Genomic DNA, 26,236 nt, shown 5'->3' on the forward strand with positions numbered 1-26,236 from the left:
AAACAAAACCCGAACCAGCATGACTTAACAAAAGATAAAACAAAACAGAACAATTCTGAAACTAAGTATTATTTATACAAACACATAACTAAACTATATTACAAGATTTCTATGACTATTTCTAGATGCTGGATAAAAAGGAAAACAGCTGAGCAATACTACAATGCTGTGCATTGGAATGATGTGTCTAGGTGGAATATAAATCATTTTCTCATGCATTTGTTGACAAACTGAAGATCCTGTGCCCATTTTTTGCTCCTTAAAGAATCAGGCTTTCGTGTATACTGTTTTGTTCCAAATAATGATTACAATCATCTACTGACATCACCTGTTCAAAATCACATCATTTTTTAGTCCTTTTTACCCTAATACTAGCCCTAAATTGCTCTGTTTCAACTTTTTTTCAAATGTGTTGCAGACTGGAATGCTTGTATATTTACAAATAAAATAAAGTTGACCAGACAAAACATAAAATATCTTGCGTTCATACTGTTTGTACTGAAATAATAGTAAACGTCTACACAGTCGAGTACCATTATTATGACCACTTTCTACTAGTCATGTTTTGTGAGCTGGCTTGGCAGTTATATAAGGTGTGCGATAGGCTGTGTGCACCTACGTATATCCTTCATTGCTGTTATGGGTGAAAGTACCATGGGTAAAATTGTCTTCCCTGGGGTGGATGGGATCTTCCAGCAAGACAATGCGACATGTCACACGGCTAGAAATGTCCAACATTGTTTGGAAAAGCATGACCAAGACTTCCAAGTACTACCCTGGCCCCATTATTTACCAGACCTGAACTCAGTTGAGCATCTGTTGGACCACCTTGATCATCGTGTTTGCTCTATGGATCCTCTCCCACGCACCCTCCAGCAGCTGTGGGATGCACTGCAGTCAGCATGACTCCAGATAACCTACCAGGACCTTAGTAAGTTACTCCCAGCGTGTCTAGCTGCTGTCTGTGCTGTACACTGCGGTTACTCTGGATATTAGCTGGTGGTCATTATAATGCGACTGTGTATACACAGTACTGTGCAAAAGTTTTAGGCCATCACTAGCTCTGTTGATTTAGCAAAGTTTTAATGACCATCCATATTTTTAGTCTCTTTATTAAGAAACAAATAGAAAATACAGGAAATGTGTACCAGTAAATAAATATATATACAAATTATTTTATTTCATTAGCAGTCTGCCAGGGATCGTTATCATGCTGAAAAAAATCTTAATCAGGTGCTTTCCAAAATTATGGCAAGATCAATTAAAATCTGCTTTTCAGCATTCATGATACCATCAATTTGAACAATATTGCCACCACTGGCAGAATGCAGCCCCAAACCAAGACAAACCCTCCACCATGTTGCACTGAAGGCCTCATTATTCCATCTCGATCCAACTCTTCTTCTCACACATTGTCGATAATTAGACCCACAAATTTCGAACATGGATTTGTCAGTCTATAACACTGTTTTCCACTGGTCTTCATTCCAATATTCGAGAGCTTTAGCATGTCTTATCATTTTCACCCTTTTCCTCTTCAGTAAAAGTGGTTTCTTCGGACTATAGAACCGTCAACTTAGCATCCTGATAAAGCTGCCAAATGCTGAGCAAGGTCCTTGCTGGACTTCTTCCAGTTTCTCAAAGAAGAAACTCTGATACACATCCCATCAGATTTAAGAAGTTTTCTTGGCCTTCCTGTTCTTTTTTTTTTGCCCCTGACCTCTCCTGATTCTTCAGATTTTTTTTATAACAGCTCAAATACTACACTGTAAGTATCCGGTTTGTTTGCTGATTTCCCTTTGAGTGGTCTTGCTGATGCACAATTATGATTTTATGTCTGTCAAAATGTTTTAGGGTGATTCTGGACTCACAGGATTAAGTTTGGACTAGGTAAAATAAGTCTGTAAAAATGAATGAATACATGCGTGTTCTATTGCTGAGACATTTTCAATGTGGTTTCATTAATTAACCACATTTTTAAAAAGGTACCTAAGAAACAAACAGACCATAGAATATAAAACTGTAAAATAGAATTCCTTTCTAAATTTAATAAGTGCTTGTATCCTCTTTATTATCCATGTGTCTAACTAAATTATGTTAGTCTTTCTCATCCATGTAAAATAATTTTATAAAACTTTTCTTTATAGAACTTTTTTTTTTTAGTTCAGACACACTTTAATTTTGTTTATTTTCAGCCACTCATATGCAGTATGATCATTTTTGTGATTTGGATCATTGCCCTGTTGCATAACCCAATTTCATGCCAGTTTCAGCTAATTTAATTGGTGGCTAGTTTGTATCTAGCCATATTGCAGTGGTGATAGAATACAACACCTTTATTGGTCATACATACATATAAAGGGTGTACAGTACAATGAAATTCTGTCTTCGCATATCCCAGCTTGTTTGGAAGCTGGGTTCAGAGAGCAGGGTCAGCTATTGTACATTTTTTATGAACATATAAAAAAAACATGTGTTTGTTGTTGGTAAACCAACTTAACAGTATTTAAAGCAGCCAGGACCTGTTAGTACTTACACTGATTAGCCATAACATTAAAACCACATCCTTGTGTCTACACTCACTGTCCATTTTATCAGCTCCACTTACCATATAGAAGCACTTTGTAGTTCTACAATCACTGACTGTAGTCCATCTGTTTCTCTGCATGCTTTGTTAGCCCCCTTTCATGCTGTTCTTCATTGGTCAGGACTCTCCCAGGACCACTACAGAGTAGGTATTATTTGGGTGGTAGATCATTCTCAGCACTGCAGTGACACTGACATTGTGATGGTGTGTTTTGTGGAGTGTGTGTTGTGCTGGTATAAGTGGATAAGACACAGCAATGATAATGGAGTTTTTAAACACCTCACTGTCCCTGCTGGACTGAGAATAGTCCACAAACATAAAAAATATCCAGCCAACAGCGCCCCATGGGCAGCATCCTGTGACCACTGATGAAGGTCTAGAAGATGACCAACTCAAACAGCAGCAATAGATGAGCGATCATCTCTGACTTTACATCTACAAAGTGGAGCAATTAGGTAGGAGTGTCTAATAGGGTGAACAGTGAATAGACAAGGTAATTGAAAACTCCAGCAGCGCTGCTGTGTCTGATCCACTCATACAGCACAACACACACTAACACACCACCACCATGTCATTGTCCCTGCAGTGCTGAGGATGATCCAACACCCAAATAATACCTGCTCTGTGGGGGTCCTGACCATTGAAGAACAGGGTAAAAGCAGGCTAAAAAAGTATGAGAAGTAGAGAAACAGATGGACTACAGTCAGTAATTGTAGAACTACAAAGTGCTTCTATATGGTAATAAAATAAACAGTGTATGTAGAAACAAGAAAGTGGTTTTAATGTTATGGCTGATCGGTGTATAAACTGACAAAGAAAAAAAGTCCTACATACTAAACATGAAGTAATGATGTGGTCAGTGTGTTGCCTAAAGCATTACTTTTTTTGTTTATAGTCTCGTACCACTGTTAGGTAAGTGCACTAGTAAATCTATTCTAGAGATTATATTTCATTGGTATAATGGGTCTAAAGTCTGGGACCGCTAATGAAAATATTTTCTTTTAATTCAATTTTTTTATTATAAATTCTATTTTAATCATTTTAACAATCTGGAAACAAAGTTAATTTTTCAAATCATGTTTTGTATTTGGTAAGGCCATAATTATAGTTTAACAATTATGGCAAATGTATTAAGTGAGCTTCTGATGAGTAGATAAATAGTTATCATGCAGATTTGAGTCAATGTCAATGTGTACAGCATGTGCTACCACATTACCCAACACTACACAAACTGCTGAACAGATCAAATAGTTTCAGCTTCCCTATGTTGTCCACAGTGCTAAAAGGAGAGCCGCAGACTATCACAGACCCGATTACGCATGTAGGCTCTGACTGCTTCTTTTCACCTTTGGCAGAAACGTGTCACACAGAGAGCAGTATTGTGTATGAAGCAGTACTGTTTTCTTGCCTGTACCTCCACCAGTCAGCAGAGGTTCAGATCAAACTTACATTAGACCCCCTGCTCCACCTGAGTGTCAAGCCAAATTCTATTTTTAAGGAAAGAATTTTACAATATCTATTACTGTAAATCTTTTTGTTCCGTACCTTTATTAAACATGTCTTATTTTTAGAGACATATACCAATAGTTAAATGTATATTTGTAGTCTATTGTTGCACAAGCCAGTGTTAATGAGCCCTCAGAACATGCAAGAGCCCATGTTAATGTTTTAGTACTTGCAGTACATTTCTGAAAATAGATTTTTAAAATTGCTTAAAATGCTTAACAGGACAAAATATGTTGGCTCTTTCATGCTGTGTTCACTGACAATGACAAAACTCATAAGCTGCTAGTTGGTGGTTAATGATGCCATCAATAATGTTTACTTTTTCTAAATGTTCTAAAGCTACTCTAATTAAAACAAATAGAATGTGAACAGGACTTCTGTAACTATCATATTTGTATTTCCTGTTGGGTGTAAAGCACAAAAGGTTCTTAATGACTCAATTTTACACCACCTACTCTGACTACCTGATTTCATTTTCTTCAACAGCTTTATCCCTCTCAGGGTCACAGCAGGTCTGGTTTCACTGGTAAACACTGAGCACAAGGCAGGAACACCATAGACAGGGTGTCAATCCATCACAGGGGTTTGCTCCCCCACTCCAAGACATAAACAACCATGTAGGCGTAAAAGCTCAGCTGGTCAGTAGCAGTGGGCTAGCATAATAGAGCACTACACCACCCAATTGCCTTTATTAAATAAAAAATGCAAATGTTGGTTTTCTCTTCATAAAACACTGATATGGTGTTTATTTCAAATGCCAGTGACACAAAAATAGGGTTTTCTTATAATTTTTGGCAAATTACCCAATTTTAACAGCTCAAAATGTTTTTGAACACTTCACAACCCTATTAATTATTTTGTTTACAGCTTTATAAATGTTGCCGATTTTACAGAACATTAGCTAAGTGACAGTGACAGGAATTCCAAAATTAATAAAATGTCTAAGGTAATAAAAACACAAACTAGTACTATAAATATTCCATAGGCTGAATTTATCAACTTAGAACACTGTATTGTTAAAAAAAAAATCTCCTCGAACACCATTTGCATGTCAGGTGACCCTGCATTGGGTTCTGGACCCCAAGGTTGATGGATACTGCAATAAGTGATCACATGATGCTAAAATACATGCCAGTAACAACAATTAAATGTTAAAAGTATTTGATAGCTCTCTTATGCTGTGTTTAATGATCTGTACTTCTAAAAGTACCATATGTCATGTACTTGCATGTCTTTATGAATTCTAAAATACATTATTGCGTATGGAATACTTGCAGTTTTACATTTGATAGGTTTATATTGCACATTCTATATATATATATATATATATATACATATTTTTTTTTTTATTAATTTTTTTTTTTTTTGTCTTTTTCACTGCTAGATGTACAATGTATGACTTGTATGTGAAATATAAACTTTGATTTGATGAATTTAAAATGAGCCATGAATTACTGACTGACTTTGTGCATTATCTTTTAACTAAATGGGCACAAATACCTATAGACACACTCCAATATCTTGTGAAAAGGCTTCTTAAAATGAAATGCAAGACAGAACTTTTATATTAATGCCTGTGGTTTTGAATATGTCCAATCTCATGGTTAGGTGCCGCCATAGTTTTCGCTATAAAATGTACAATGCTTAAATCTCTAAAAATGATTAACTGCTAAGCTAAATCACACATTTAGCACTTTATTACATGTCTGATTTTAATTTTCTACTTGGTTTTGATTAATTAAGTTATTGGTGTCAGCCATACGCCTTATTAATATTTCGATTTTAACTGTATAAGGACTGACTATACAATGCTAAAAAGCACAGACAATCATTCAAATTACAGATCATGGTAATGGTTATTAGCAAACATTCTCCAATTAAATACAATCTAATTCAGTCCCGATTGGAGAATAGTTATGTAAGTTTCCAGAAAGATTTTTTTTTTTGTAAATGTAATACATAAATCATGTTTGCTTCCCCAGTTAACATTTTGATATATGACCCAACAGTTTTTCCATAATTTCCTTTTAGTGAAAATGAAATAGCTTATCATTTAAACAAAAAAAATTTAAATAACCATAAATTAAAGGGTGATTTTAGGAAAAGAAACCTGCTTCTTCTACTGCATTTTTATTTTTTATGAGTGTGTATCTTTTATCTCATACAGTGCACAAGGGGATTGCTGATATTAAACAGTCAGGACAGGCAGGGTTACAGACAGGGTTATGAGTTCATGTGTAAACATACAGCACTAAACAAACATTGGTCAAACTGCTGAAGTAATACACATATTTACATGTGCGACCTGCTTGATTTTACTGTGATCTAACTATACAGGAATTTAGGACAGTTTCAATCTGCATTTAGATGTTCATAAACTTCCTTAAATTACTTCCTACTGGAACCACATTTTAAAGCAAAGTCTTACAGATAAATTCCACAATAAAATGCAAATCTAATTTACATTTGATATGAATGCAGCAATAATAATAAAGTATTGGTTTCCAAAAGTGCACCAATGTGTTGCTGATATTAAGCAAACAGGGCAGACAGGGTTGTAAATCCATGTTTACATGATGAAATATTTATTGAAAAATCTTCAGCACTGCTCTTACAGCCAATACATCATTCACATCACACTTCCATTTTTTATCCTGACATTTCATTTGATTTTAGAGTTAGCTATAGAAACACTAATGTTAGTTATATACCTTATAAAAAATCATTAACATCTGCATTGAAACAAAAACACATCATTTACTAATGCTTTTCCTACAGTTAGGTGTTTATGGTTAAGAAATATAGTAATAATTTGGTCTTGCAGTGAATACAGCAATGATCATAAGTATACATGTTTTCAACTGCTAGGCAACATGTACCAATGTGAGTTATATTAGGCAGTTAGAACAGACTAAATTCAAATGCTGAAACATACAATCAAAATACATTTGCTGGGCTTACATGTTATACATTAACTCCCCATTTGACTTAACTTCCCCAGTACAACTGAATTATACCTGGTATATGTGGTACTTAATTACTGTATAATTAATTATCTTTTTTTTCCCCTCTTTAATCATAATGCTAATCAAACCATCATACAAGTACAGCAATGATCCTAAGCCTATGTGTCTTTTAATGCCAACATGGTGCTGATAATAAGGGGACAGACAGGCAGAGTTAGGGCTGAGTCAATTTTCAAATGCTAGGACAGTGCTGAAAATAAATCTCCAACTCCAGTCAAACTGCTAAGCTGCATAATCATACATACTTGCATGTGTGGTGACCGACTGCTGTATAATTACATCTTATTAACTGTCACCTTGTTAATAATAATAAATAGAATTTGCTTGAACTTTTATCATTCAGAAAACTCCAGGAACCATAGTTAGCAGTAAACTATAAGCAATGAATTGCAGTGCAATTCACTTTTGAAGTGAACAAGCAAAAATGGGTGTATAAAATATGTATACAAGCATTTGAATCAAATCAAAACCATTTTGAAGCAAAGTAATCTGGTTAGATGACTTTTAGTAATGATTCAGCTTGTTGTGTTTACAGAAAGAAGGGTTGCTCACAGAAGCCCTCAAACACTATATTCACAGTAAAATATAAAGGTTTGAGCATTATGATATAAAATAGGGGGCATGTCATAAATGTAATGTAATTTTTAAAAATCTTAAATTTAGACTAAATATGTGCAAAGATATTTCATGATTGTTTTATAAAAAAAAGAAGGTAAAGGACCATTTAATTTTTAAAAGAGTAATAGTTTTTGAACCCCTTACCAAGAGCTTGTGGGGCATCCTATTTCAAAAACAAATTATATTAAACTAGAGTTACCTCTGTGATCTTTCCAGCTATATCAACAGTCACTCTCCCGAGAAAGCTTCTCAAAAGACTTTGAAGTTTGTCTGTGGAAATTCGTGCCCATTCTGTCAAAAGAGCATTTGTATGACTGGGCACTGATGTTGGTCAAGAAAGCCTCAACTGATGTTCCAGTTTATTTCAAAGCAGTTTAGTGAGGCTGGGGTGAGGGCTCTGTGCAGGGCATTGAAGTTTCTTTAAAGAAAGCTTTTCTTCATGTCTTTTGTAGACCTTGCTTTGTGCACAGGGGCACATAAATGCTGGAAAAAGGACATGGCATTCTCGTAACTATTGCTGCAATTTGGAAGTATATAATCTCCTATATATACTGTATTTATTATACGTTTTAGCAACTGTTGTGGCTTTAACACAAGTATAAAATTAGAAAGGGTGTCTCAATACTTTTGTCCATTTAGTGTATGTTTTGTAAATCTTTACAAGTACAAAGTCAAAAGCATAAACTGTGTGTATATTTAAAGTGGATATATGCACATGAAGTATATTATATAACAAAATAGTTTTAGACTACTGTTTACTGTACAGTGCTAATGCTAAATCCTTACTATTGGCCAAAGTGTGAGCTACAAAAATGTATGACTTTCTGCTTGATGTGGCTATTCAGGTCAATAAAATTATTCAAATCTTGACAGAATGACAGAAATACAGTAAAGCAATGATTGTCTATGTTTGTTTGTCTTCTATGTCAAATGCCAGGTACACGAATATAATGCTGACTGTAAGCAGTCAGGACAGGCAGAGTAACAAGTCCATGTTTACATGCTAGAACATAACACTGCTAAAAACAAACCCCCAACATTGTTTAAAGTGCTAAACTACAATACTATACCAAATATATCATATAAAAGACCATATATTATTCTACATAAATAGATGTACACAGTGATACTCAGCTATTTTGCATTTTTAATATACTACATTCTAATAATGCAATTTTCTAATATTCAAGGTATTTCTAAAATACCCAAACACTGTGCAAATCCTACAAGCTTTAAAAACTCAAAGCCAAAGAACACATCAGAGTGACATTTTTACCGACTTTGCTTTTATTGCAAACACACTTGCTGCAGATTTTGACATGTCTGGTCCTTATGTACCTGCAAAGGGAGAATTGTCTGTTCATCTTCGTTGGCAAGGAAACAAAAAAGCACATATGTTCCCATCAAAAGCCACATTTCATCCATTCACATCCACTTATCGTGCATCAACCATACAAAAATGACACCATCGAAAAAATATCTGAGACTGAAATCTGCAAAAGTAGACAAAATAGAAAAAATGAATGAAAAACAAAAAAGAAATAGCCATGTCAAACAGTAAAACTGCGAGGAAAGTTTCAAACGTCACCAGGTTTAAAAATGACTTGTGTAAAGAAAAGAGAAAATAAAATCAGATGCTGTTGATCGGCGACGTGCACCGACCTCATGAAAATCCCAAAACTCTCATGAGCCACATCGCCAAATACAAAGCCAAGCGCATACTGTCAAAGTCTATGATAGAAAACAAAAAAAGAAAAATGTTGCAAAACCACTAGGTGAAAAAATGCGCAACTGCCAGATCGATGTAAAAACCACTTTCATCCTCGACACATCATGTGAGTATGTGATTAAACAAGTCCCCATTCAGAATCAATGCATACTGAAAAACTCGGGGGAAAACGCTGAAAACCCAAAACCAGCAGCATGTATCAATCTGACCGTTCAACAGCAGCGACAGAAGGGGAAAAACAAAAAAAAACGTGGTTAAAAAGACAAAAAGCTCTTATTAAAAAGGGGTGGCTGAGTGGAGATTAGTGTACTCACCGGGTGGCAGTGCAAAATGGAGCGGCAGTAAGAAAAAGCGCGTCAGGGCGCAGCGCGCGGCGGAATGATGGCGGAAGGCTCGCGCTCTTGGTCTCGGTCTCGAGCTGCCGGGCTCCGCTGCGTCATGTGACTCACGGCGCTCTGTGCGTGTACGTGTGTACAAGAAAGAAAGAGAGTGTGTGTGTGTGTGTGAGAGAGAGAGAGAGAGAGAGAGAGAGATTGCTGATCTCTGCACGCTTATACACTGTGTAACTGAGGAGCCACCGCACTTTATTCCTGCTTTATAACTCTGTACTCCTCCTCCTCCTGTAACCATCCCCTCATCTTTAAACATGCACGTCCAGCATCCGGTCAGAATCAATCAGTGAAACATTCAACACAAACGTTACACACGCTCTAATAATTATTCATTCATTCATTGATTGTCTCGTTCACTGACTTATTCATTATTCTATCCAGTTCTTCATGTAACGCTACCCCTCATCTTTAAACATGGACAAAAAGCTCCAGGTCAGAATCAATGAAGAATTTAACACCAAGTTTAAACATGCCCCGATATTATTCATTCATTCATTCATTCATTCATCTATACAGTTATTTCTGTAACTCTACCACTCAGTGAATAAGTTAATACCAAGTTTACACAGGCCCTGATATTATTCATTCATTCACTCATTCACCTATACAGTTATTTCTGTAACTCTACCAATCAGTGAATAAGTCAACACCAAGTTTACACATGCCCTAATATCATTCATTCATTCATTCATTCATTGACTCATTCATCTATCCAGTTTTTCCTGTAATGCTACCACTCATCTTTAAACATGGACAAAAAGCTCCAGGTCAGAATCAATAAAGAATTCAACACCAAGTTTACACAGGCCCTAATATCATTCATTCATTCATTCATTGATTCATTCATCTATCCAGTTGTTGCTGTAAGGCTACCACTCATCTTTAAACATGGACAAAAATCTCCAAGTCAGACTCAATAACGAATTTAACACCAAGTTTACTCATACCCTGATATTATTCATTCATTAATTAATTGACTCATTTGTCTATACAGTTCTTCCTGTAACACTACCCCTCATCTTTAAACATGGACAAAAAGCACCAGGTCAGAATCAACGACGAATTCAACACCAAGTTTACACATGCCCTAATATCATTCATTTATTCATTCACTCACTGACTCATTCATCTATCCAGTTTTTCCTGTAACGCTACCACTCATCTTTAAACTTGCTTTAATTTCCTTTGGGATCAATAAAGTATCTATCTATCTATCTGTCTATCTAAACATGGACAAAAAGCACCAAGTCAGAATCAATAAAGAATTCAACACCAAGTTTACACATGCCCTGATACTATTCATTCATTCATTTATTCATTCATTCAATGACTCATTCATCTATACAGTTTTTCCTGTAACGCTACCCCTCATCTTTAAACATGGACAAAAATCTTCAGGTCAGACTCAGTAACGAATTTAACACCAAGTTTACGCATACCCTGATATTGTTAATTCATTCATTCATTTATTGACTCATTCATCTGTCCAGTTCTTCCTGTAACACATGTCAGAATTAGCCAGTAAAACGTTAAACACTAGGATAACTACAGAGATATAGTAAGAACATTACAAACTGAGTAATCAGTGGCAAGCTTTATTCCAAGGTCTTTAGCACTTTGAGGCCGTGTGGAACTCATCCGCTGCATCAATGTAATGCCCTCATTTATCCATTTTTCTTTAGTGACTGCCTGAATCACTTAAATTACTCAAATTTTAATGTGTTCTATACAGATTATAGACACTTAATAGTGTATTTAAATTTAGGCTAAAGTCATGATAGCTAGCTAGCTAGCTAGCTAGCTAGCTAGCTAGCTAGCTAGCTAGATAGATAGATAGATAGATAGATAGATAGATAGATAGATAGATAGATAGATAGATAGATATGCATGATGTAGAATCATACACAACTCAATCATGGTCTGTGTCATTACAATAGCAATTCTCTCTCTCTGGCATCCTTCCGTCTTCGGGAGACGATGGTGTAGCATCCGTTGCGGGTAAATTTATTTGCACCTTCTCGAGTGGCTGTACAAGCCAACCCTTGAGTGGCAGTCCCGGCTACAGTTGCCGCAGACAAATTGAGTCGCACGTTGTGGTTAAGATTGCTGTGCCATCCTCCTGGCTTTCTTGTCAGCAAGATGCTTGAACCTGTCCAATTCTGCTTTCTGAGTACCCCGTCTAACAGCAAGTCGCCAGGCTGTACGGTCTTCAGCGCTGGATTCCCACGAACTAGGGTTGATGCCGCATAATTTCATGTCCCTCTTGCAGACATCTTTGAATCGCAGTCGGGGGCATCCAGTCAGCCGTGAACCCTCAGCCAGCTCACCATACAGAAGATCTTTGGGGATGCGACCTGGATCCATTCTTCTAACGTGGCCAAGCCAACGGAGACGCTTCTCACAGAGGATGGCCAACATGCTGCTCGTGTTGGCGCGTTCCAGAACTTCTGTATCGGGTACTTTGTCCTGCCACTGTACACGCAGGATGCGTTGCAGGCACCTCAGGTGAAAGCTGTTTAGCTTCCTCTCATGCCTAGCGTAGGTTGTCTAAGTCTCACTACCATAGAGGAGTGTGCTTAACACGCAGGCCTGGTAGATATGCAGCTTGGTTTTTACAGTAAGGTTGGAGTTTTGCCACACTCTGTGATTTAGTCTGGCCATAACTGCTGCAGCCTTGGCAATCCTGCGATTTACCTCTGCATCGGCGGAGAGTGAACAGGATATAGTCGATCCGAGGTAGGTGAAGCTCTCCACAACTTCCAGGTTGCATCCATCTATGGCAATGCTGGGAGGATGGTCTGTGCCCTGAGCCATGATGTTGGTCTTCTTGAGGCTAATGGTCAGCCCAAACTCCTTGCAGGCGTGGGAGAGGGGACTGACAAGCTGCTGCAAACCTTCCTCCGTATGTGAGATCAAGGCTGCGTCGTCGGCGAAAAGCATCTTGCGTAGAAGTAACTCAGCGACTTTGGTCTTGGTGCGAAGGCGGGCCATGTTGAAGAGCTTGCCGTCAGACCTGGTGTGTATGTAGACTCCCTCACTGCAGTCTCTGAAGGCATATTGGAGGAGCATGGAAAAGAAGATACCAAAAAGTGTGGGCGCAAGGACACAACCTTGTTTCACTCCGCTGCTAACTGGAAAAGCGTCAGACGTTGCACCGTTGAAGCAGACTGTGCTGTGCATGTCCTCATGGAATGCAGTGATGACTGCCAAAAGTTGTGGTGGACTGCCGATCTTCTTCAGTAGTTTGAAAAGTACGCTCCGACTAACCAGGTCAAACGCCTTGGTCAAATCTATGAAGGCGATAAAGAGGGGCAACTGCTGTTCTTGACATTTCTTCCTGAAGCTTATTAGAAACAAAATTATTAAGCCGCACTTAAACTGAAGAAGCTACCAAACAAAACAGCAATTGTGCCCCAAGAGATTTCATAACATGCTCCCTGACTCATGATAAGAAAGCCAGCAGTCACTCAAAAACTGTTGCAGAGTGGCCTACAGCAAATATTTATCCAGTAACAATAAGTTATAAACTTTTTTCTACACACAAAATATACAAAAATTATATTCAAACAAAAATAAAGCCTGTTGAAATGTCTCTCTGTAACATGCCACTGCTGTGACAGGAAAGCTTAGGTAAAAATAAGTGTAAAGAAGTATAACTTAATTTAAAGTCATTTTCAAGTATCTACATTTAAGTGTTTACTTACACCTGTAAAAGGCATGCTCAGTGGATTCAGATAGCACTCAGATTGCTTTACTTTTAGCAGATTTTTTTGTTAAGGATTTAATTTGAAATTTATGTCATATCTTTTATGTCATTTTGCTCATCAATCTACAATTAATCAGCCATGACGATGTAGTAAATATAATGCTTTTTTAAAATTAATTAACAAAAAAAAAAAACCTTGAAATCTCTTATTCACTAAAGTATTTAGATCCTTTATCCAATACTTTGGATAAGCCCCTTTGGCAGCAATTGCAGTTAAATCAATTGCAGTTTACTTGGGTTCAAGTTCTGCACACCTGGATTTAGCCAGTTTATCCAATTATTCAAGGCAGATAATCTCAGGATTGGATGCCTCTGAACTGCCATTTTATGTCTCTCCATAGAGGTTAGGTAGGGTTTTAGTTTGGGCTTTTGCTGGGCCACCCAAGTACATTTCAATGGCTGCCCCAAAGCCACTTCAGTGTTGTTTTGGCTGTTTTGGCTTTGCTTAGGTATTACACTAGTGTGTAATATTATCCAATGCCCAACATTTTCTTTATAGGCTGATCACTACATCCTTGACCAGGATAAAGAAAATAATTTCACAGCAACCTATGCAGACATTTTTACCAGTTCCTCATGCAAATTCCCTCCACTTGAACTGGCATCAGTGATCTTGTTTTCTTTTATTTATCACAGCATTTGTAGATGTCCACATACATTATCATTAATGATAAAACAACAATCAAAATGAATTTGACTTTTTGACAGACATTACTTTGACAGAGTAGCTCAACACTAGGATCCTGGTATCTGAAGCAATAATGAAGTCCTCCAATTACTTTAATTGTAGTTCATGTGGCCAGTGTTTGAAAGCTAAACCCTGCATAGCTATAATATGGAACATTTTCATCAGTCACTTTATCCTAATTGCAGCGGGTCCAGCTTCACCAAGAAACACTGAACAGCGTGCCAATCCAATACAAGGAGTCCCCCCATTCAGACATAGCCCATAATATCTGCATAGATGCTCAGCCAGCCAATAACACTAAGATTCAAACCCGGCTCTCAGCAGTGGAGGGCTAGTGTCATAGGCCGCTGTGCCACCCAAGCCTATTATTGTGGGTATATACTTATATTTTCTGCAAGCAGAAAGTGACTTTATTTACACTAATCCAGTGATCACAGTTGGTGTACGTAGCAGGTGGTCAAATCACAGACAGTTCTGGCAAGCAAAGATAATTCAATAGTCATTGTTACTTCAAACAGACTCGAATCAAAACCAGAATACAGAGGGAGCACAAATCGAATTAACTGTCAGTCTACTATTAGTCTGGACTAGAATAATCAGAAGCACTAAGAACGTAAAACTGAGCTATCTTTAGTATACACAAAAGCAACAAAAACAGCAAAACCATTTTGTCCGAAAAAAAGCCCACACACTATTGTATAATCCCTAAAGTTAACATTCCAGACACGTTTGTAACTGAAGTTCTGGGATTTTAAAGCCTCTTTGTTAAAAAATGGTAAAGATTACGCAGGTAATAGACCTTCCTCGTGTTCTAACAGAATTTGTTGGACATTCTTCCATTGCTCTAATGTTCAGTTCTGTGGCCTGGTATCAATGAATTTTTTTTTTTTTTTTTTTTTTTTTTTTCTCTTCCAGTTTTTGCATTGACTGACAAGAGCCAAAAACTATCACATGGCACCACTAATAGGTTAACAGTTCACTTCTTTTCTGAGTCTCACAGAGAGCACAGAGTCACACACTACTGTCTTGTGCTGGTGCCTTGACCAGCTGGCGGACAAACTGTGGTTGAACCAGCAATAAGAAATGTATTTGACCTCCCTTCCTCAGGCAGTTGTGCCTACTGGATGCCTGGCAAGATTTATAGCGCAGCTGAGATTTGAACTCCAGAGCTTGAGTTTTCATCATTGGCATCAATGAGTTTTAGCCATCCAACAACTGTGGATAGTTAATGGTTTGCCCCTCCTAAAACTTCCTCAATTGGTACTAACCACAGACAGCTGTGAGCATCTCTTTTTGGCTTTTATTATTCAGTTGGTACTAACCACAGATGCTTGTAAGCATTCCTTTTGGCCCTTATCAAAATCACTCAGGTATTTAGGTCTGCCCATATCATTTAACATGTGTACTATGAGTACTGTCAGCACAACATCAATATATTTCTGATCATGACATGCACAAATGTTATGAAATAGTCTGCCTCCACATTTTGGGGGTTTGTGGACCTATCCTAATGCTTCTGCTGTGGTCCTAATGAGTTAGGTCTTTCCTGCTGCTGCCAAAACAGCTCTGACCCTGGCATGCACTTTGCAAGATCTCTGACGATATCTTGTGGCATCTGACTCCAACACATTAGCAGCAGATACTTTAACCATTCCTGAATACTTTTAAGTGTAACAGTAGCAGGGGCATCAACCTGCTAAAAGAGGTCAGTGGCATTAGGGAATACTGTTGCTATGAAGGGGTGTACTTGGTCTATAACAGTGTTGTACATGTCAAAATAACATTCACATGAATGCCAGAACCCTATGTTTGCCAGCAGAACGTTTTCTTTCAGCTTGCGTCTTTCTTTTTATTTCATCCCTGTGCGATATTTTTCACAGGTTAGATACACTCACACACCTGACTATCCATGTGATGCTAAGGAAAATGGGATTCATCAGACCAGGCCATCTTTTTTCATTGCTGTATGACTTACTTATTTTGCTCATTGTTCTCCCCATGTACATCAAAGAACATTGGGTACCCATGAACATAAAGCATGTTGCTTCACTAGTTGGGGCACTGTGGCTCAGTGGGTAGCACTGTCACCTCACAGCAAGAAGGTCCTGGTTTTTATCCCCAGGTGGGGCAGTCCAGGTCCTTTCTGTGTGGAGTTTGCATGTTCTTCCTGTGTCTGTATGGATTTCCTCTGGGAGCTCCAGTTTCCTCCCACAGTCCAAAGACATGCAAGTGAGGTGAATTGGAGATATAAAATTGTCCATGACTGTGTTTGACATTAAACTTATGAACTGATGAATCTTGTGTAACCAGTAACTACTGCTTCTGTCATGAATGTAACCAAAGTGTGTAAGACAGGATGTTAAAATCCTAATAAATAAATAAATTGTTTCACCAGATGTCCTTCCTTGGATCACTTTTCGTAGGTACTAACTACTGTATCACAAGTACACCCCTCAGGACCTGCTATTTTGTCTATTGCCTATTTTTCCTGTTTACAGTGCATCAGCTTTAAGAACTGACTGTTTACTTGCTGCTTAACATATCCCCATACACTGACGCTCCTGAGCTTGGCCATGCAAGCATATAACTTTTTTTATCATTAATGACAAACGTTAACCCCTTTATGTTTAATGTTGTAGTTCTGTTTAAACCTGTAGATTTAGTAGAATTAATTATTATAAATTTCTTTCGTATATGTCCCAGTACATCTTTCTTTGATTACATGAAATATTGCAAAGATGTAGCCCCATATTACAATGCTTCGACCTTCACACCTTACTGTGAGTATGGTGTATGACAAGCTAAATTATTGCCTGATAATCATGTATGTTATGTTTTGTCTGACCATAATTCATTGTTCTGTTTTGATGGCATACATGCTATTGTAAAAATTTTAGATGTGCATCCCTGTGCCTTCTATTAACAAAGGAGTTTCGAGAAATCTGTGGAAATCTAGGTATTTGCTGTGAAGGTCATTATTTATTGACTTCTGTTTAACTGTTATTTTTATTGATTGTAGGTCAACCTTTAACTCTGTTAAAGTGACTGTTATCTTTTCTCTTACCCATTGTATGATTAATCTAAGAACAAATTGTGAATTTTAGTGTAATTATCCATACAATTAACTATGGTTCCATAAACTCTCCACTTTCAGATCCAAGCAACTATAACTGTAAGGTGTTTAATGTTTAGCATATTCTCTTTGTTGTATAAAAACTTAATGAAATCAATGGCAGGACCTTTTATAAAAAAAAATGTTGAATTGCTGCATTATTTTATAAAACTATTTTTGATGCATAATGAACAAAGTGTTTCCAAGGTACAATTCAGTTGTTCAGCCAAAACATTTAAGGTAATTTCTTTGTACTTTTTGTCAATATGATTTGCAAAAATGCCACATAGTTTTTAAGGCCCAAGCTCATTTCAAATGGAAAACAAGACAGTGGAAACATACTGTGGTGAGTCCATAGTGCAGCTTGTTTTTGAGAAAAACAAATGTCAAAGATGCCAAAGTTGGAAAGGACAATTCAGACTGTTATCAGTGAAAAGTGCAAAAGTCAACATCTGTCATGCAGTAGGGGTGCATCATATGCAGCCATCAAGGTGATGTCTTTTCCAGATAAGTTTAGGACCCATAACCTATTCTTTCACAGCCTTGCCTTTGTAAGGGCTTTTGCATCATAAAGTTTTGCCTTGCTGTAGAAAATGCATTGATGTCTGTGGAAGTTGTCATCTTGAAGGTAGCATATGTTGCTCTTAAATCCCAATGCCATGACAGAAGTGTATATTACTTTGGCCAAGGGCACTGACACAACCCTATGCCATAAAAGACACTGGCATTTGGACTTGTTGCTGATAACAGTCTGAATGGTCCTTCGGTCACAGCCCACAGCGTTCATTTCTTCCAAAAAAAGATCTCAAATACTTATTCGTCTGGCCACAATATACACTGATCAGCCATAACATTAAAACAACCTCCTTGTTTCTACACTCACTGTCCATTTTATCAGCTTCACTTACCATATAGAAGCACTTTGTAGTTCTACAATTACTGACTGTAGTCCATCTCAAAGCATGCAGAGACCAGATGGACTACAGCCAGTAATTGTAGAACTACAAAGTGCTTCTATATGGTAAGTGGAGCTGATAAAATGGACAGTGAGTGTAGAAACAAGGAGGTGGTTTTAATGTTATGGCTGATCAGTGTATGTTTCCACTGTGTTATGGTCCATCCCACGCCTCTGATCCCAGAAAACTCAGTGCCACTTCTAGACATTTGTGGTATTAGTGAAAGTAACTCTGTGAATGTTTTTTATGAATGTATGATATAGAAATGCTTGACAAAGGTTTGCCGGCACTTGATGCAGTGCCAACTGAGGGATCTGAGATCACATGTGTTTATCTTAGAGGCAAGCACTTTTGCTTTTTATGCATTGAATTTCCTCAGATTTCTTGAATTGTTTAATGATATTATTCACGGTAGATGGAGAAATGTGCAAAATATTATTAAACATTTGTTTTAAAATGTTGTTATTCAGTTATCATGGATGAAGTCTTATGACTGGTACAGTGATTCTAGTAAAGATCACACAAGAGTTTAGCCATGCCACAATTCATGACAGTATGGGTTTCTGTAGTCTGCTTTCCTGGGGATTGCTGGTAAAATGGTGAAATCTGATAAACTTTTGTTGTGCACTGGTTTTCAGTGGCGATCACACAAAAGTTTTGCCTTGTCATCTTCTTTTTGTGGTGGTGCAGCATGAGATCAGTAAGAGATCAGTTGAGCTACTGGAGAGCTAGTCTGACTGAATTCCAATACCAGCTCACACCAGAAGTTTTCCTTGGTCATCTTGTGATAGTGGAAATGGGATTAGCCAAATTTAACCAAAAACATGACCCTGAAGTTAATTAGTGGTCTCAGATGCACTGTCGAATGCTCAATTCCAAGATTTTTGTGAGTTTCTCAAATGTAAACATATAATGTTCCCAGAGAAAGCAGAAGAAAACTGATTCATCAAGGACTTTCCATAGGTGTTCTGGATGGAATTTCACTGCTCTTTCACACTTCTTATAAAGTGCAGATGTACGAAATGCAACATTATTATAGATGTGTCATGGTGTAGACCTATTTTAAAGTTTTAAGCTTTGTCTTTGCATGCAATTAAATTAAATGTACAGATGTGTTGCATTTAATGTTCATATCAGTAATACAGAGAAATTAATACAAAAATTAATTAGTTACAATCATACAATTGATGCATCATATACAGTAGCATAGGATCTAATAACTGTCCTGTGGAAATTATTATTATTATTAGATGGAAAAGGAAAGTGGCTTTGTTCATTCCGTAGAGACTTAGATGTTTAGCTTGTTCTGGATTATTAATTTTTATCTTTATGTTAGGACATATTTAAATTGAGGTGATCATAACACTTGGGAGTAAAAGCATTTGGTACTCCCTAGAAATCAAGTTGGGGGCATGGTTTCTACAATATTTATGTTTTGTGGTTTTATAACAATAAAATTTGAAATAAATTTGTTTTATGTGTTATGTCTACTGTATATATGTCTGCATAATGACCCATTATTTTTTATGCCTTATTTCCCAGCAGAAAACTATTTTAAAGCACTCATTTTTCTAATGGAAATAGTGTGCAAGGACCAAAAGACTAATAATACTTTCAGTGGGACAATCTGCCAGCCATCAGCTTGTGACAATATTTGCAAGAGCAGGTAATTCACCAGTTTGAGTAAACTCTTAATAAGGTTTATATAACCCATCAACCCTTGCACAACTGCACACCATGTCACCTGACCATACCCACATGACCTGATTCCCCCACCTGACACTTATTCCCAATTTATCATTCCACCTTCAAATACCCTTACACAGACTTATTGTACAGCATTATACCTTTTCAGTATGGTTTTGTGTTGCAGTCTTTTCCTTGTGCAATTGCTCCAGTAATTCCATATTATTTTCATAGTATCTGTTAGAATTTAGCTTAGCAAGTTAGGTATTAAATTAGCATTGCATTTTTTTCTTAATTTTTATTTCATTAGGTGTTTCTGTTATTCTATTGTAGTGTTATTTGCATTCTGTGTGCAAAAGCTTTATAGCATATTGTAAAAAATGCTACTGATCACTTATCCTGTTGTGTAGTGTGCCTATTTTGTTAGGCCTATTTTGTTATATGCCTTTTTTGTTATAGTTTGTTATTTTATCTCCAGCAAGCTGCTAGCTTGTCCTCCTAGATGTTGCCTTAGATATTATGACTGTCAACTAAATTGGGTCTTAGATTAGGTCTTAATCAGCGACTCCTGTGACTGGAAGGTTAGTTTTTGTAATAGGAGGATTTTTACCAACAATCGATACAGATCACTAAAGACAGATAGAATAGAAAAATAATGAATCAGGAACAATATTTTAAGACCAAACCCCTTAATGAAGCCTGAATACAAATTTCTGAATGTTATTATGTAAAATTACAGTTGTGTGAGATGGTTTGCTGTTTTGTACATGAATTAAGCTGCAACATTTTTCTGACTTACTGAAATTGTACCTGATCGATATGCTATAAAGAAATCACACCGTATGTGTACATGGACACACCTACGTATAATAAAATTCTGGTGTTTCAGCCACACCAATAGCCAGATGCACAAAATCAATTAAACAAAAGAGTATATATACAGTAGTACCCTTTAACTTGACGTCCCCAAAACTCGACGCCTTTGGTCGAGAAATTTGTACCCTTAAACTCGAGGTTTACCTCAAACTTGACGTATGTGCCGGTTTATTCAGCACTTGGTAAAACGTCATCAAATTAATATTGACAAGATTTATATTAAACAAAGCAGAAGAATCTCACAATCACATTTATGCTGTCTGTTTTACTTCAGACAAATGAGCATAAAAAAATCCCCAAAAGTTCAGTATTCGATAATGCTTTGCTATCATTGCAAAATGAAAGCGCACAGTAAGCAGCTGCACCGTGACCCGGATCAACCACACAGCAGTGTAAAATCATAACCGCTGCCTACCTAAACTTCTCTTTTTCAAATTGAGGCCATCTATATCCATGTGTTCTTCCATTAGGGATATAATCCACTTGTTTTTCTTCTTGGTGGCCATCTTGTATGTTTCCAGAACATTTCCAGAATATATAAATCCATTTCCAGCTGTGTTTGTCCATCTAACTAAAAAAAAACGTTAAAAAAAGGTAATTTACTCTCTTGCCTGGTATAAAAGCTGAAACTGCTAATTCGTTAATCAAGCTGTCACTTATGTGTGTACAACCAATAAAGAGAGAGTTTTTCGTTGCCAGCTCACCTAAATGACACACATTGGAGAGATCCAAAAAAAAAAAAATGTATACTGATTTGGATTAGAGGAACAACTGAAATTCCACCCAAAATCTAAATTCAGAAGCTCTGAATGGTTTATACAGCTGTTCATCAAAGCCTAAACCACGACTGAATCTCTGAATCAAATGCACTGATTCCTTGAGTTGTTTACGCATGACACCATAATGAAAACAAATGAATCTTTACCACAGATAAGAGCACAGCTCCCTGATTCGATTCCAATGAATCATTCGTTTGAAAAGAGTCGTTTCTAACTTGTTTTACTTAGTGATTCAGTTCACTTTTGCACAGACTGATGTGAAGAAATGGGGGAGGGGTACATTTAATGTGTATGAACAGAGTCTGACAGAGCTTTAGAGACAAAAGGCACAAATGTATTAAATAATGACACTATAAAGTACAAAATTTCTGCCACATAATCTGTTTTTGTGTTGAAAGCTTTGGAGATCTTTGTATTTGTATATTTAACTGTTTTGCAATTTTATTTCAGTGTTTTTTTGTATTATGTTTGTGGTATTTTAGTGTATAGTGTAAAACAACACCATTAATTTACATTAGACTAAGACGGGACCATGAAATGCATTAACAGGTTTCCCATACATACTTTTGGGAAAAATACCTTGAAACTGTATATACACTGATCAGCACTGCAGCATTGCAGTGACAAGGTGGTGGTGTGTTAGTGTGTGTTGTGCTGGTATGAGTGGATCAGACACAGCAGCGCTGCTGGAGTTTTTAAATACAGTGCCCACTCACTGTCCACTCTATTAGACACTCCTATCTAGTTGGTCCACCTTGTAAAGTCAGAGATGATCGCTCATCTATTGCTGCTGTTTGAGTTGGGTCATCTTCTAGACCTTCATCAGTGGTCACAGGGCGCTGTTGGATGGATATATTTCTGGTTGGTGGACTATTCTCAGTTCAGCAGTGACAGTGAGGTGTTTAAAAACTCCATCAGCGCTGCTGTGTCTGATTCACTCATACCAGCACAACACACACTAACACACCACCACCATGTCAGTGTCACTGCAGTGCTGAGAATGATCCACCACCCAAATAATACCTACTTTGTAGTGGTCCTGGGAGAGTTCTGACCATTGAAGAACAGCATGAAAGGGGGCTAACAAAGCATGCAGAGAAACAGATGGACTACAGTCAGTAATTGTAGAACTACAAAGTGCTCCTATATGGTAAGTGGAGCTGATAAAATGGACAGCGAGTGTAGAAACAAGGCGGTGGTTTTAATGTTATGGCTGATCAGTGAAATTGCACCCCTGTTCACAAAGCAAAGTCCATAAAGACAAATGTGACATGATTATGACCTAGTCTTTTGAAGTCTATTGAACATCTTTAGTTAAATTAAATGAAATTAAGTGAGCAATGATTTCTCTCCAAAATTAGATCATGACCTCCCAAATACACTTTTAACTGAATGGGTACAAAGTCCCAAAGATACAATTAAATCTAAATCTATCCTAGAAGATTAAAGGCTGTTACAGCCAAAAAGGAAAGGGGAACTCAAATACAAATTATAACTAGTGATTTTTTATACTGTCATATGTTTCAAATTATATTTGTTCAGTCAGTGGCAAACATGTAATCTATGTCTTCCAGAAGTATGTATTCAAAGCAAAAAAATATAGAGAGAAAAGCCAAAGGTAACAATAAACACCCCCTGACTCACTAGTTTCTTTAAGCATTCCTCACCATCTTTCATCTAGTGAAATATTAATCAATAAAAAGATGTGAATTATTTATCTCCTGACTCACAGGATTCAAAATAAATCTGCCCGTGGGACATTGGACAGCGCTAGCAATCACTTTTGCTTCTTTGTCATCTTTTAGTGTGTAAGATATTTTTCTTTTCTTCTTTTGGCTGCTCACATATATTTAGGGGTCACCACAGCGGATCTGGTCTGCACACCAGATCTGGCGCAGTTTTTATGCCAAATGCCCATCCTGAAGCTAATTTACTATTTCTGTCTATGCTTGAGACTGGCACTGAGAGCAAATCAACAAGTGCACCCTCCAATGGCTAGCCAATCTTGTCTGACCTGCCAATGGTATCAGTGAGATTCGAACCTCAGTAGTGGGTTAGTGTACCACTGCCCCACCCTAATGTCTGTTAGGTAAAGACATTTTAGTGTGTAAAATTAAAGATTTTACTAAGGTTTTCAAAAAAATTTGGTTTAAATTCACCAGCTGTAGTTCTGAAGTGTCAGAACATGATACATTTTACATTTAGCCACATTTGAACCAAGTTTTATGATATTAATTAAATTTGAAGATTTTTGGATATTTGGATTTAAGGCCTAAGGTTGGTATCATACAAACAAATTTAATTATAATGATGTCTGATAATTTGTGGGCGGCACGGTGGCTTGGTGGGTAGCACTGTCGCCTCACAGCAAGAAGGTCCTGGGTTTGATCCCCAGGCGGGGCGGTCCGGGTCCTTTCTGTGTGGAGTTTGCATGTTCTCCTCCCTGTGTGGGTTTCCTCTGGGAGCTCCGGTTTTCTCCCACAGTCCAAAAACATGCAGTCAGGTTATTTAGAGACACTGAATTGCCCTATAGGTAAATGGTTGTGTGTATGTGTGTGTCAGCCCTGCGATGGACCGGCGCCCCTTCCAGGGTGGTACTGTGTGCCTTGCGCCCATTGAAAAGCTGGGATAGGCTAATAATAATAATAATAATAAAATTTTAATAAAATGTGTTAATATAAAAATTCAAAAAATGATCCCAAAACATTTTGGGAAAATGTTCAGACAATCGACAGACATTTGGAGGTTGTGGTGGGCTAGGTTCCACTAAAAAACAAGGCAGAATACCCTGTCAATCCATTGCAGGGCTTCGGCCATCCCCCAGCAGACATAGCTAATCATGTCTATGTAGATGCCTGGCCTGAGATTTAAACCTCTATGTCAAAGGTGGTGGGCAAGCATAATTGACCACTGAGCCACTCAAGTGCCTGACTTTACCATTGCTGTGTAATGGTGTGATAATTAATTTCCACAGCAAAGAGAACTAAATACTTTTGTAAATAAGAGATTGCAATTAATAATACAGTTTCAAATAACACTAAATAGATGTTTTACTTTATCATAATTGATGATTAAGAATAAATGATGGGGTAAATAGCAGGGTTTTTTTTTTAATCAAATCCACAACACAGCTGGGTCCAAAAAGTCAAGAGGTCTGAATACTTTGTGAACCCACTGTAAGTAAATTGGTCCTTAATTGTGTGGTGCCCGATTATGAATTATCACCGTATCCTGGTTGTGTTTGTGCCCTGCTCCCAGTTTGTCCAAGTGGTAGTGATGGTGGACCTACTGCGACCATGATTAGGATAAAGCAGTTATTGAAGATAAATAAATCAATATACAGGTACATTTAATTTTTTAACTTTTCTTTACATTTATGACAAATTTGATTTGTAATTTGAACATGGGCTCTAGATCGTCACAGGGACAGAGTCCAGTCAGTGGCTTGCCAGTCACTCTCTCTCATCAATAAACGTTGTCACCAAAAATGAATACACAGTATAGATTACATTTTTTTTTTTTGACTGCCAGATCGTGATTTTCATTTTCTAAACTGCTGTTTTTAATGAGGCCATTGTGAACGTGTAATTGCAAGCTGTGGATATTTCGCTTCATTTAAAAATAAATGGTCTGTGAAAAATAAGTGCTGTAATAAAATTGATGACTCAGTTTAGGATCTGAGCTCTTGATTATTAAATTTTCAAAGTGTTATGAATAGATGAATAGATACCAAGTGCTTTTGTGCAGGATATTCAAGATGAATTACAGTATGTACCAGTCAGTGTTTATTTACTTTAGGTGCATGTTAATTTCTGTGGACTGGCCATCATACTTAATGAATCACTGTTGCTCTTCTTCATCCTCTGCCGCTGGAAAAAAATGGCTTATAAACCTGAATCAGAAATGAATCACTGTGGTGTCTTCTGGTTGCATTTCCTCTAGAAAGTAATTAGAACCTCTCCACTTAGATCACAGACTATAAATTGAAAGGTAATTAATGTTCAGATGTAAGGGTTGTAACTTAAACACTAGGAAAGTAGAAACTTTATTTTTGTATTCTGGTAATGCTTAAAGTCTTAATGGAACAAACAAATGATTTTACATATCGGAAGCAGTAAAACCAGGAATACTTCAGCACTGTAGCCTAGTTTTCCTACGCATGTCAGCATGGGTTTTCTCCAGGTACAATTAATTCCTTGCATATAAAAATAATAATAAATAAATAATAAAAAAATTTATATGATGACTTGGCTGTTTTAAATTGCACCTCACTGTTTGTTAGAGTAACACCAGTAATAAATCTACAACATCCATGCACGCCCATTCTGAACTCCTCGGTTTAAACTCGGTGTTGCCACCGGTCGGCTGGGCGCCATCTAGCAAGCATAATTGGCAGTGCCTGCAGCTAACACGGTTCTGCTAGGGCGGGATGACCAGACTATGTGGGTGGGGTCTTCAAAGGCTGTGTAAGGACCCTGATTGGCAGATAGAGAGATGCCTGTACAGAATGCATAA

The 26,236-nt window shown here is 37.2% G+C and overlaps 1 protein-coding gene across 1 annotated transcript in view; it reads right to left on the reverse strand.

The window, feature by feature from the left end:
* LOC134309822 (RNA-binding Raly-like protein) overlaps positions 1-9,879 on the reverse strand; it is a 299,334-nt gene extending 289,455 nt beyond the window's left edge. Inside the window, exon 1 of the mRNA XM_062991166.1 lies at positions 9,781-9,879. The gene's annotated coding sequence lies outside the window, so the exon portion shown is untranslated. The remainder of the gene's footprint in view (positions 1-9,780) is intronic.
* Between the last annotated feature and the right edge of the window lie 16,357 nt (positions 9,880-26,236).

This window comes from Trichomycterus rosablanca, chromosome 3 (genome assembly GCF_030014385.1).
Source record: "Trichomycterus rosablanca isolate fTriRos1 chromosome 3, fTriRos1.hap1, whole genome shotgun sequence".
In the NCBI taxonomy this organism is placed as follows: Eukaryota; Metazoa; Chordata; class Actinopteri; order Siluriformes; family Trichomycteridae; genus Trichomycterus; species Trichomycterus rosablanca.